The sequence below is a fragment of the Bos taurus genome, chromosome 9, assembly GCF_002263795.3.
Source record: "Bos taurus isolate L1 Dominette 01449 registration number 42190680 breed Hereford chromosome 9, ARS-UCD2.0, whole genome shotgun sequence".
In the NCBI taxonomy this organism is placed as follows: Eukaryota; Metazoa; Chordata; class Mammalia; order Artiodactyla; family Bovidae; genus Bos; species Bos taurus.
In genome coordinates this window covers 37,451,871-37,465,638 of record NC_037336.1, presented here as the reverse complement: position 1 = coordinate 37,465,638, position 13,768 = coordinate 37,451,871, and positions in this window count along the sequence as shown.

The following is a 13,768-nucleotide window of genomic DNA, read 5'->3' as shown; positions in this document are numbered from 1 at the left end:
CATGGGCCATATCAAATTCACCATCCCTGGGCTGACTCACCTTTTCAGACATAACAACTCCAGGTACAGTAATATTCTACCTCTCCTGACCCACCTTGCCTTGACTGCTAGAGGAGCGGTCAAGCGGCTATCACTCGCAGACCAGTGGACCACCTCTCTCCCACCCTCCAGCTGTCCATCTTCACATGTGTACACACCAGTGTGCATTTCCCTAAGGAGGAGCTCAAAAGGGTTTATATGTGATTGTTCTTTGATGCCAGAGAATAAATGAACAAATGTGATCAGGTGTAAGTTGTGCCTCTTAATTCGTAAATGCTGTCACACGTGTGACAGGGAGATAGTAATTATGCGTGTGCATTATATCTGCTTTTGAGCATTTATTTAATTAATCTTTTAAAAATTATTCTTAGTGTATCTATAAGAAGTAACATTAACCACAAGGCACTTTTGAAACATAATTCGGTATATAAATAGATGTATAAAGATTGTGCACATTTTGAATGTCATAAACTTTTAATGAAATTTACATAGATCTTTCAACCATTTCACTGGACAAACTATACAGTACTCTCTCAAGTTTTGTCATTGTACTTGTTAATTGTGTATCTGAGAAATTGATAATTATATATACATATGTATAATAAAATATATAAATTTGTAACTTAGGAATATAATTATATTAATGACCTTAAATTTTAATATAATATTGCAAAAAATACAATAATACCATTGTATTATTAAACTTTGTTGTAATAAAAGGCATTAGTTATTGGAATCTATTAGAGGTTTTCATTGAGGAAGTGATTTCAATTCATCTTTCTGGTTTATATTTTAGAAAAATAATAGGAATCTACAAAACAGTTATAATACTTTTTGTTTAATTTAACCAAATTGTAGTAAACTTTAGGAAGTCAGATTGCATTATTTTAAATGTTTTAAATTCTCCCAAAGAAGGAAAGAAGACCTTAAAAAGACTTAATTAAATATGATATCTTGAAACATACTAATACCTTGCTTGTCATGATGCACTTGTGCAAGCTACAATATAAATTTTGTTCCTGGCATAATGATTAATGTATTTATATCAACCCTTAGGGAACATTGTGGCAAAGGGGTTATAGTGTCTTTTATCTGCTATGCATGGAATCATTATTCTCTTGCTTTCATGATTCAGGCCTGGGTCTTAGAGAAATCAAAAGAGTATGGTTCAGGTGTCTCAAAAACTTCTCATAGCTAGTGTGAAAAATAAGACTCCCTGAAACCAATGTTTCAAATTATATCAGTGCTAGCCTAAGTATTAGAGGAGGAAATGGCAGCCCACTCCAGTATTCTTGCCTGGAGAATCCCATGGACAGAGGAGCCTGGAGGGCTGCCGTCTATGGGGTCACAGAGTTGGACATGACTGAAGTGGTTTAGCAGCAGCAGCAGCAGCCTAATTATTATGGGAGCAATGAAAGGGATTTATGTAAGGGGCAAATGATTGGCTTAACATTCCCAAATGGGCACTAGGGATAAGTCACCTTAAGAAACCTCTTTCAGAGGCAGAAATACTTAGATCTCATCATCCTATGTTCACATCTGATTGTTAGTCTTCACTGTACTTCTTTTCTTAATTGGAGAATAATTACTTTACAATGTTGTGTTGGCTTCTGCCACAGTTTTGACTTACAATAATAAGAGGCATGTCCATAGTTTTCTTTTTAAAATATTTTCAATGTTTGTTACAAAATCTTTAGTATATTGTACTTAGACTGCATATATTTGAAAGGAAGAATCTTGTCTGGGATAACATATTAGAATTTACTTTTGGTAAAAATAAACAAACACAACTTCCCTGACTAGAAAAATTTATTCCTTATCACTACAAACAAAATTTCCTACTCAATTTTTCTTTTTCTATACAGAAGTCTCTGTCTTCATTCAAAATATATTTTTGCCCTCTACCATAGTTCTTTTTTCTTTAGGTGGTGTGAAGCTTTTTTAATTGCAAAATAATTTTGTGAGATACAATTTCATTTCAGTCAGTCATCAGCAGTCTTTTTCATTTCCAGTGAAATTTTTTCTCTCAATAATTCCTGTCCAAGCACAGAGTAGCTTAGTAGAATTTCATCAGCAGTTCTTCTTGTATAATTAAACTCATCAAGTACATCTTGAAAGTAAAAGTGTTAGTCGCTAAGTCCTGTCCAACTCTTAGTGACCCCATGGACTGTAGCCCTCCAGGCTCTCTGTCCACGAAATTCTCCAGGCAAGAATACTGCAGAGGGTAGTCATTCCCTTCTCCAGGGCAAGTATACCTTGGTGTAGATCAAATTAAGGTTTAATAGAGACACTAAATAAAAGAGATGATGAAGAAATGACCAAGGAGTCTACAGGAAAGTCAGAAGATAATAAATTCATGGAAACTGAAGGTGAAAGGAATTTCTAAAGAACACTGTAAAACATTCCCAAATGATTCAAGGTCAAGTTTTCTTTTTGAAATTCTTTCTTTCCTTCCATGATACCACATTCTCTCTCGCTTTTTTCTTTTTTTGTTTTGTTTTGTTTGTTTTAAACTTTATAGCTATTCTTCAGTCTTCTTTGCAGACTTGTCCTTCCTTGGCTGGCCAGTAATTTTTAAAATGACTCAGGCCAAGCCTTGGGCTTCCCATCTTATCTATGTATAGTCCTTCAGTTCAGTTCAGTCGCTCAGTTGTGTCCAACTCTTTGCGACCCCGTGAATTGCAGCACTCCAGGCCTCCCTGTCCATCACCAACTCCCAGAGTTCACCCAAACTCATGTCCATAGAGTCAGTGATGTCATCCAGCCATCTCATCCTCTGTCGTCCCCTTCTCTTCCTGCACCCAATCCCTCCCAGCATCAGGGTCTTTTCCAATGAGTCAACTCTTCATATGAGGTGGCCAAAGTTGAGTTTCAGCTTTAGCATCAATCCTTCCAAAGAACACCCAGGACTGATCTCCTTTAGGATGGACTGGTTGGATCTCCTTGCAGTCCAAGGGACTCTGAAGAGTCTTCTCCAACACCACAGCTCAAAAGCATCAATTCTTCAGTGCTCAGCTTTCTTCATAGTCCAACTGTCACATCCATGCATGACCACTGGAAAGACCATAGTCCTAACTGACCAATTCAGTCCCAAGAACATGAACATCTTCTATCTGCTAATGCTCCCAAATCTGCATCACCAAGTTCTGCTTCTACAATGAAGTTCTGACTTGTGTAGATACTAAGTCTTCTCTTATATCTACATAGAATAAATAAGAATTTGCAATAGTATATATTTTGAGGATACAAATAGTGCTTAACAAAGCTTTATTTTGAGTTCTTTTTGTCATAAAATATGTGTAACAAAACAGCATTCCAACTATTTTAAAGAGTACAGTTCAGTGGCTTTGCTTATATTCTCATTGCTGTGCAACCATCACAATCATCTCCAGAGCTTTTCATCTTCCCAAATTGAAACCCAATACCCATTAAACATCAGCTCCTCATTCTCTTCTCCTTCCAGCCCCTGGAATCCACCATTCTTCTTTCTATCTCTTTGAATTTAACTATCCCATATGCCTCATTTAAGTGGAATCACACAGTATTTGTTCTTTGATTACTGAGTGCCTTACTTCACTGTCCTCAAGGCCTATTCATGTTGTAACATGTGTCAGAATTTTCTCCTTAAAATAGGCTGAATAACATTGCATCAATGTATAGATCACATTTTGTTTATCATTTTGAGTTCTTTGAGTATGAGAATAATCTACACATACATACTGAAGTATCTTACAAGTGCTTAGTAGCATCATTGTGTATATTAATAATCTACACATACATACTGAAGTATATTACAAGTGCTTAGTAGCATCATTATCTATATTACTGACAGTCTAAAGACAGTCTACTTGCCCATTCATGAGGGAAATAGCTAAAAAATTATGGACTCTAAATAGGATACAATGTCATTTAATAAATGTAAAATAAATGAATTGTAGTGAGGTTGTTAAGTGCTTTCTGTTTGGATTATAAAATTAGTGTTGCCTCTTATAAACTGGAAAGGTTAATTAAGTTCTTTGAGTCCACTTTTCTCTTTTAAAAAATTAGATAACAAAAAAGAGGCAGATTCACAGACATACTAGTAGTTACCAGAGAGAGAAGTGGGGAGGGGTAAAATAGGGTAAGGGATTAAAGATACAAACTATTATGTACAAAATAAACTGCAAGGATAAATTGTACAACACAGGGAACATTAGTAATATTTTATAACTGTAAATGGAGTATAAACTCTAAAAATTATGATTCACTGTATCGCCCACTTGTAAGTTACATAAAATTGCATATCAACTGTTTCAATTTAAAATAACACAAAATATAAATTTAAAAACTGACAATAGTATTTTTATAAAAAAGTTATTTGTGATTTTAAATGAATGACATATACAGAGCAATTGGTTCAATATCTGATGTAAGAGCTGAATAAATGTTAGTGATAGTTATTATTTTTGCTGAGAATCAGGGTGTCAACTCCCTGCTAGATTGTAGAGAGAGAGGATAAGATAAATAATAAAGAATCCCTGAATTTGAAGGACTCACATTCAAATGAACAAAAACACCTAAGTTTTGATATACATATAGATTTTTCAAACTATTTTTTATGTGTGAAATCCAGTTTCATCCTTATACATGCAAATAAGTTTAAGAAAGTGATGTAAAAAGCATAACATAAGATTCAGATAGTACACACTGATTCCAATTATTCAAACTATATTGTAAGCACAAATGTACACACACAATTCAAACAAAAAGAATTAATGTTCCCTAAGATTTTACATGTAAAATTATCTGAAGTCATTAAAAATAAGAATATAATAACTGACAGTATGTAAAAAATCATTTTAAGAATCTGAGATATAATTAGGGGTCAAGAATTTAGTTTAATGAAACAGCAATAACTAAGTAAGTTTCTGTCTCTTTCCAGGGTAGAATTGTAGATTGTTCTTATTAATAGAGTTTTAGACATAATTCTATCCAAAGCCTTCAATTCATGGGTGAGGAATCTGAAGTTTAGATTCTACTAACCTATTGTCCTGAGGTCTCTGTAAATCATAAATCCCATTAAGAGACTTTTAGAGCTCATTTTTGGTTATTTTCAATGTATTTTAAGGTACATAAGGCCAATTTTTCTCTTATCAGTTACATGGAATACATAGAACTTGACGTAAAATTGCCTTTAACACATTTTCAAATTAACCTTCTTAAAGATTTCATTGAAAGATAGCTTTAAATATTTAAATTTAACATTCAAATTATTTACTGTAATACACAATAGTGAAGATTAGCTCCCATCTAAAGAACAGGCCTCTCAAAGCAATAAAATATAATTTTAAAAGTTCAATTTTTCAAAGACATTTGAAGCATAGTAATAAATATTCTGGAAGCTGGTAAAATCTTATTAATAAATACTACACTGATTGTTACCTTGGCGTACTACATAACGACATCAGCATCTTTTAAATACCTATCCAAATAGGGATTTGCCTTTTATTATTTGAAATTTCTTTTATGCATTTGGTAAATGAGCCAATAAATTAATTTTTAAACCATTTCTATCACTGTGAAAATACAATTTTCTAAACTATATGGTCTATGTATGCTGGCTTTATCGTGGATCAATTAGTGGGAAGGTTGAGTGCAGAGGTTGAGGGTACCCTAACGACAATTTGTTAATTCTTGGAGATCTTTTCTTGAACTTGTTTTTTATTGGAAATTGCACTGTTTCCTAAAAATACTAATGGAGAGTATTTAAATGGTAATACAATCTTTTTTTGATTTTCATTGAAAAGGATACAATGTCTTGACTTAGAAAAATGCTTTCTATTTTGCTACACATTTAGAAAGCATCCAGTGTATTTTCTACAGAGTCAACACAGCCTTTGAGGCCATCTGCAGTTTGTAACAAATTTATAGTTTAGTAGCTTAAATTGATGAGAAAATGAGCTGCTGACAGACATGTTTTTCCCAATTGATACTTGACGATGGCACAGCCAAAATACTTGGCGTGAAATAGCAAAGAAAATGAGGATTGTATATTCACAGAAAACAACACTCTAATGCAACACAAGGTAAAATTTCTTAAAATTTTAAATTTTGTTAGTACTCAGTTTCTATCTTATAATCTTTGATGAAATGTTGCATTAAATCTTAGAAAGACTTCAGTATATTTCCCCTCTCTTATCTATGTAGATATAGACATTCCAGTTATTGGGAAGTCCCCTTGAGAAAACAAGTGCCATTTTAAACAGGCACTCTTTTGAGAACTGTTCATTAAATCTCCTGATATAAAAAGAACAAACATAAAAACAAAAAGTTCACCATTTTTATTACAGTGGTAGGAAAATGATTAACTCCAAATTATTTTTCAGTATTTGGGCTCTTTATATTTTGACATCATTTTACTAAATTTACTAAGTTTTGTATTATATACACACAAACGCATGTACACACACAATTATATGTAGTGCCATGAAGGAGGAAAAAACTTCAAGTACAAAATATTTTGGTGTTTCATGTTTTCTTTATTCTTTAGTTTGAAGCTAGTAGTAAAGGTTTGGATATAAGGCTACAAGTAAAAGACTCCTGCACTTTTGATTATTTTAAAAGAAAAAAATATTCTTTAACTTTTTTTGAATTACAAAAACAAAATCTGCCTCTTGCTTTTATTTTAGTGACTACTGATCATTGATATTTGGCATTTAAGTAACTCAATCAACAGACACATTAGGTCTGTTGGGCCCCACTCGCAAATGAAGCAAAATTGCCGCCTTTGAGGTAGAGCTTTGCCAGCCCTGACTGTGAATGTCCTTTCTCCTTAGAAACCCATTGTGTGTAGCCGAGTCAAAGATGAGACTCTAGACAGTATCTGAGCCCCTCCTAGGTAGGTGCCCTGAGTGCCAACACTAAAGTATCACTGTTTTTCCACTTTCAGAGTTAAAACTTCTTGGTTTTGATTCCAGAGAACAGGTTAGGAATTTTGGAAAAGGGAAACAGGGAAGAAAAGAAAGTTAATAGAGTTACTGAAGACGCATTTACACTACTTCCCATTGATCAGCTCTGTGATGCCATTGGCCTTATGAGCAAGACCATGGGGCTTAATATAAAATATATGCTAGTATACAGCATTTCCCATGTGGAGAGCTTTATGAATTGGTTTTAAATGTACAGTTTATCAGAGGAAAAACAACTACAAATAGTACCCAAATTGCTCAATGGAAGCTAAAATATTATGACAATAACCTATGGCTAAATTCATATGTACAAACATTAGTATTATCCTAAATTTTATTTATGCAGGTCAGGAAGCAACAGTTAGAACTGGACATAGAACAACAGACTGGTTCCAAATAGGAAAAGGAGTACGTCAAGTCTGTATATTGTCACCCTGTTTATTTAACTTATATGCAGAGTACATCATGAGAAACGCTGGACTGGAAGAAACACAAGCTGGAATCAAGTTTGCCGGGAAAAATATCAATAACTTCAGGTATGCAGATGACACCACCCTTATGGCAGGAAGTGAACAGGAACCAAAAAGCCTCTTGATGAAAGTGAAAGTGGAGAGTGAAAAAGTTGGCTTAAAGCTCAACATTCAGAAAACGAAGATCATGACATCTTGGTCCCATCACTTCATGGGAAATAGATGGGGAAACAGTGGAAACAGTGTCAGACTTTATTTTCCTGGGCTCCAAAATCACTGCAGATGGTGATTGCTGGCATGAAATTAAAAGACACTTACTCCTTGGAAAGAAAGTTATGTCCAACCTAGATAACATATTCAAAAGCAGAGACATTACTTTGCCAACAAAGGTCCGTCTAGTCAAGGGTATGGTTTTTCCTGTGGTCATGTATGGATGTGAGAGTTGGACTGTGAAGAAGGCTGAGCACCAAAGAATTGATGCTTTTGAACTGTGGTGATGGAGAAGACTCTTGAGAGTCCGTTGGACTGCAAGGAGATCCAACCAGTCCATTCTGAAGGAGATCAGCCCTGGGATTTCTTTGGAAGGAATGATGCTAAAGCTGAAACTCCAGTACTTTGGCCACCTCATGTGAAGAGTTGACTCATTGGAAAAGACTCTGATGCTGGGAGGGATTGGGGGCAGGAGGAGGAGGGGACGACAGAGGATGAGATGGCTGGATGGCATCACTGACTCGATGGACGTGAGTCTGAGTGAACTCCGGGAGTTGGTGATGGACAGGGAGGCCTGGCGTGCTGCGATTCATGGGGTGGCAAAGAGTCAGACACGACTGAGTGACTGAACTGAACTGAACTGAAATTTATTTAAACTGTGAAATACATTTCTGCTAACCCTTTTGATTCACAAACACACAGACTATGTCACTTTAGGAAGCCCATAATCTCTCGGCTATAACTGTATCCTCAAATATGCTTTCATGGGAGCCAAGTGTTTGTCTGGAAGAGCTAACAAATGACCACTATGCAATACTTTATATAATACCATGCAAAGCACTTAGCTAGACTGGAAGCCATGTGTATTTGTCCAGTTTTAGGTGTCATTAAAACTTACACATCAGTTTGAGATAGCATTTCCCAAGCAATGTTTTCAGATTTGAGTTCTTGAAGAAAAAGGGTAGGTGAGATTGTGGTAAGTTGAATCAAATGTAATTCAAAAATAGAAAATTGAAAATTTTATAAAGCTACATGAGTGATTAGCCTCAATCTACATGAATCTGAAATTTAAAAAGAGAACTAGCTAGCGTTCTATTTTTTTTTAATTTTTCAAAAGTGAAAATTAAGAGGGCAATCAAGAAATGTTCACCAGGTGTCAGGTAATATTCTAGGCTCTTGGGTTACAGGTATGAATTGAACAGGGAATATCCCTGCCTTCATAGAGCTTTCACCTGAGTGAGAGACAGATGGCAAAAGTAGTTTTATAATGTAATATCAAAGAGTGAAAAATGCCATGTAAAGAAAAGCAGCACAAGAAGACAGTGACACCCTAGTGGGCCAGGTAGGGGATGCTCATGTGAAGATGAGGTGGTCAAGAAAGACTCCTAAGAGAAACTGAATGGCGAGCAGAAACCTACCTTCATGCAATGCAAGGTGAGCCATGGGAAGCGCATCCTGGCAGAGGGAACAGGGAGGACCCCAGGGTGAGTCCAGGAGTTGGTGAGCTCCCAGAACATCTGCAGGCAATGGTGATGAACTGCTGTAAAGAAAATAGAGGGTGTTAGAAAACGAGGTTAGAGAAGGAGCTAACGCCACGTCATGTACACTATATTAGGCCACATTAAGGACATAGTAGTATCTGATAGTATGAAGTACCGATGAAATAATTTTTATCTAGAGAAAAAAAAGTACATATAATTTTCTTTCTTACTATCTTTTAAAATGTATTTGATACCTGCATAAGAATATATGCGTTGTGTAGGGAATGCAGAGTTGTTTGACAACTCTGTTCTCCTGCTTCACATTCTCAAGGACATTTTATTCCTCCAGCCTCTCTTGTCACAATCATCTTACTTTAGCTAAATGCTGATCTCTCACCTGGGGCTGAGGCTTCCCTAAAACCACCACAGGGAAGGCTGAGGGGAACTGACTTGGTCCCTCCTGGAAGTCATTCCTGCCCGGCCTGGAAGTGGGAAGTTAATGCTCTGTGGGGCAATTTTGACCAAGAGAGTCAGGTGTCAGTGATAAATGCATCACCCTGGGATTCTGAGGTGGATTCTTTGGATTCCACAGAAGGTCCTGGCAGATATGAGCCCCAGTTATCCTTAATTCCATTAGCTTTCGTATCTCCCTTATTTCCCTTTTCCAAAACCCTAACCTGTTCTCTCGAATCACTTCTCATAGGAAACTACCTGCATGCAAGCTCTATCTTCCTGGGGGAACCTCAGCCAAGAGAGCATGTTAAAAGGTTTGAAGTACAATTGTATAAACTACAGCACCCTTGGCTACACTACCTGTCCAAGGACTAGTGTATTCCGATAATACAAGTTCTTACGTGCTTCTCTTCATCTCATTTCTCAGTCCCTCACAACCCTCATGCCCTTCCCACATCATATTCACAAGCTTTTGTTTTCATCACTCTCTTAGTGAACTTTTTTTGGTAAGTTTACAAATATTTATATATTCCAAAAGAGCATATTGTTTTGCTTTTGTACTACTTTGAGCTTTTTTTTTTCTTTTCTTTAATTTAACTTTACAATATTGTATTGGTTTTGCCATAATCAAAATGAATCTGCCACAGGTATATATGTGTTCCCCATCCTGAACCCTCCTCCCTCCTCCCTCCCCATACCATCCCTCTGGGTCATCCCAGTGCACCAGCCCCAAGCATCCAGTATTGTGCATCAAACCTGGACTGGTGACTTGTTTCATATATGATATTATACATATTTCAATGCCATTCTCCCAAATCATCCCACCGTCTCCCTCTCCCAGAGAGTCCAAAAGACTGTTCTATACATTAGTGTCTCTTTTGCTGTCTGGTATACAGGGTTATTGTTACCATCTTTCTAAATTCCATATATATGCGTTAGTATACTGTATTGGTGTTTTTCTTTCTGGCTTACTTCACTCTGTATAATAGGCTCCAGTTTCATCCACCTCATTAGAACTGATTCAAATGTATTCTTTTTAATGGCTGAGTAATACTCCACTGTGTATATGTACCACATATACATGTGGTATATGTTGCTTCCATGTCCTGGCTATTATAAACAGTGCTGTGATGAACATTGGGATACATGTGTCTCTTTCAATTCTGGTTTCCTCAGTGTGTATGCCCAGCAGTGGGATTGCTGGATCATAAGGCAGTTCTATTTCCAGTTTTTTAAGGAATCTCCACACTGTTCTCCATAGTGGCTGTACTAGTTTGCATTCCCACCAACAGTGTAAGAGGGTTCCCTTTTCTCCACACCCTCTCCAGCATTTATTGCTTGTAGACTTTGGGATCACAGCCATTCTGACTGGCGTGAAATTGTACCTCATAGTGGTCTTGATTTGCATTTCTCTGATAATGAGTGATGTTGAGCATCTTTTCATGTGTTTGTTAGCCCTCTGTATGTCTTCTTTGGAGAAATGTCTATTTAGTTCTTTGGCCCATTTTTTGATTGGGTCATTTATTTTTCTGGAATTGAGCTGTAGGAGTTGCTTATATATTTTTGAGATTAGTTGTTTGTCTGTTGCTTCATTTGCTATTATTTTCTTCCATTGTGAAGGCTGTCTTTTCACCTTGCTTATAGTTTCCTTTGTTGTGCAGAAGCTTTTAAGTTTAATTAGGTCCCATTTGTTTATTTTTGCTTTTATTTCCAATATTCTGGGAGGTGGGTCATAGAGGATCCTGCTGTGATGTATATCAGAGAGTGTTTTGCCTATGTTCTCCTCTAGGAGTTTTATAGTTTCTGGTCTTACGTTTAGATCTTTAATCCATTTTGAGTTTATTTTTGTGTATGGTGTTAGAAAGTGCTCTAGTTTCATTCTTTTACAAGTGGTTGACCAGTTTTCCCAGCACCACTTGTTAAAGAGATTGTCTTTAATGCATTGTATATTCTTGCCTCCTTTGTCAAAGATAAGGTGTCCATATGTGCATGGATTTATCTCTGGGCTTTCTATTTTGTTCCATTGATCTATATTTCTGTCTTTGTGCCAGTACCATACTGTCTTGATGACTGTGGCTTTGTAGTAGAACCTGAAGTTGGGTAGGTTGATTCCTCCAGTTCCATTTTTCTTTCTCAAGATCGCTTTGGCTATTCGAGGTTTTTTGTATTTCCATACAAATTGTGAAATTATTTGTTCTAGCTCTGTGAAGAATACCGTTGGTAGCTTGATAGGGATTGCATTGAATCTATAAATTGCTTTGGGTAGTATACTCATTTTCACTCTATTGATTCTTCCAATCCATGAACATGGTATATTTCTCCATCTATTAGTGTCGTCTTTGATTTCTTTCACCAGTGTTATAAAATGGTATTACAAGTGTAGTTTTGCACAGCTAATTTTTTAATTCAAATTTTCTTCCTAACATCCATCTCTATTTTTGTTGTTTGCGGTTGCTGTTTGAATCCTGCATAGTAGTCATTTATTCATTAATAGGCATTTAGATTTTTCCATTGTTCTGCTAGGTTGAGCATCATCACTGGAACATTTTTGTACACATGTTCCAGCGTGTCCTAGTGCACATATGCAGGAGGTCCCCTTGGGCTTTGTTTTGCCACATGTGGCATTCAGCTTTTGAAATGTGGCTACTCCAAACTGAGACATGCTGTATAGTGTAATACATGTACCAGATTTCAAATATTTATTATGAAAAATAACGAAAATATCTTTAGAATAAGTAAATATTGATTACCTATTGAGTGCTACCTGTCTGAATATATGGGTTAATAAAAGTATTAAAATTATGTAACTCACCTGTTTCTTTTACTTTTTTAATATGGCTATCAGCAATTTAAAAATTATAGATTTGGCTTGCATTATGTTTTGACTGGACAGCACTAATTTAAGACAATGCTGTTTAAAGTGTGTTTCTTTGACCAATAGCATCAGCATCATCCAGAAATGTAGAATCTCTGGAAAAACCCAACCAATCTGCATGATAGCAGCAAAACAGCATTCAGAAATAAAAGCAAAGGAAAAGAAAGGAAATGACAGAATCCAGGGAAATAGGAAAGAAGTTTCTCGTACAGCAAACAGAAATACCATATGACCCTACAATCCCACTCCTAGCATGACCCAGAGAAAAACATGATCTGAAAGGATACAAGCATCCTAATGTTCATTATAGCATTACTTACAATAGCCAAGACATGGAAGCAACCCAAATGTCCATCAACAAAGAATGGATAAAGAAGACATGGTACATCTATGTAATGGGCCATTTTTTAAAATGAACTAAATCCCAAGGAAAAAGTATATGTACTCAATATGGGAGAAGGGGGGCTAGAAGTCTGGCCAAAAAATGAGATATGTTTCATCTGTCTTATCAAAAGATAATCAATGACCAAAATGATGGATAGAGAATCAGCACTGGAAGAATATTATTTTTCAGAAAAAAAGCTAAAGAGAGAAAAGCACTCATTTCTGAGGAAGAGATCTAAACTAGCAAAAGGGTAGGGAAATCATTGCTTGTAATTAGTTGCAAAGATTACTTCATGAAAATATGAAAATTTTAAAATACTAGATATAAAATAGACATTTATAACCATATACTGTATAGTATATATAGTTACACACTATAGATATAAATAGTATATGGATAAACACTACTTAGATATAGTTCACAATAATCAACTACCATATGACCTTTTTTGTTGACATATATTTATAGTTTTTCTCAGACTTCTCCAAACTTAATTTTTTATGACAAATAAATGTTTATTTTTAGAATGTATTTATCAATATGCCATCCTCTATCTTAAAGGTCTGATAGTACTTTTGATATTGTTTGTCTTCGTTATTGATCTTTAACAATGCAAAAAATTCTTCACTTCAAACAGAAGAAAACTTACACAACACTCTAGATAATTTTAAGATGTTGTTTCAACAATACTACAAAGTTTATGTCAAAAGAACATTTGAAGGTATAAAAAGGCAAGAGCACACACTAAAGAAAATGTTCTAGGAAAAGAATGAAACAGTGCTTGAGTGGATATGATGGAAAAGGCAATGTTTAACTAAAAAATTGATTACATAGTATATTCTCTGAAAGAGAGGAATATTTTAAAGGTTAATAATACCTCATAGATTCTACCATTTTTGCAGTGAGCA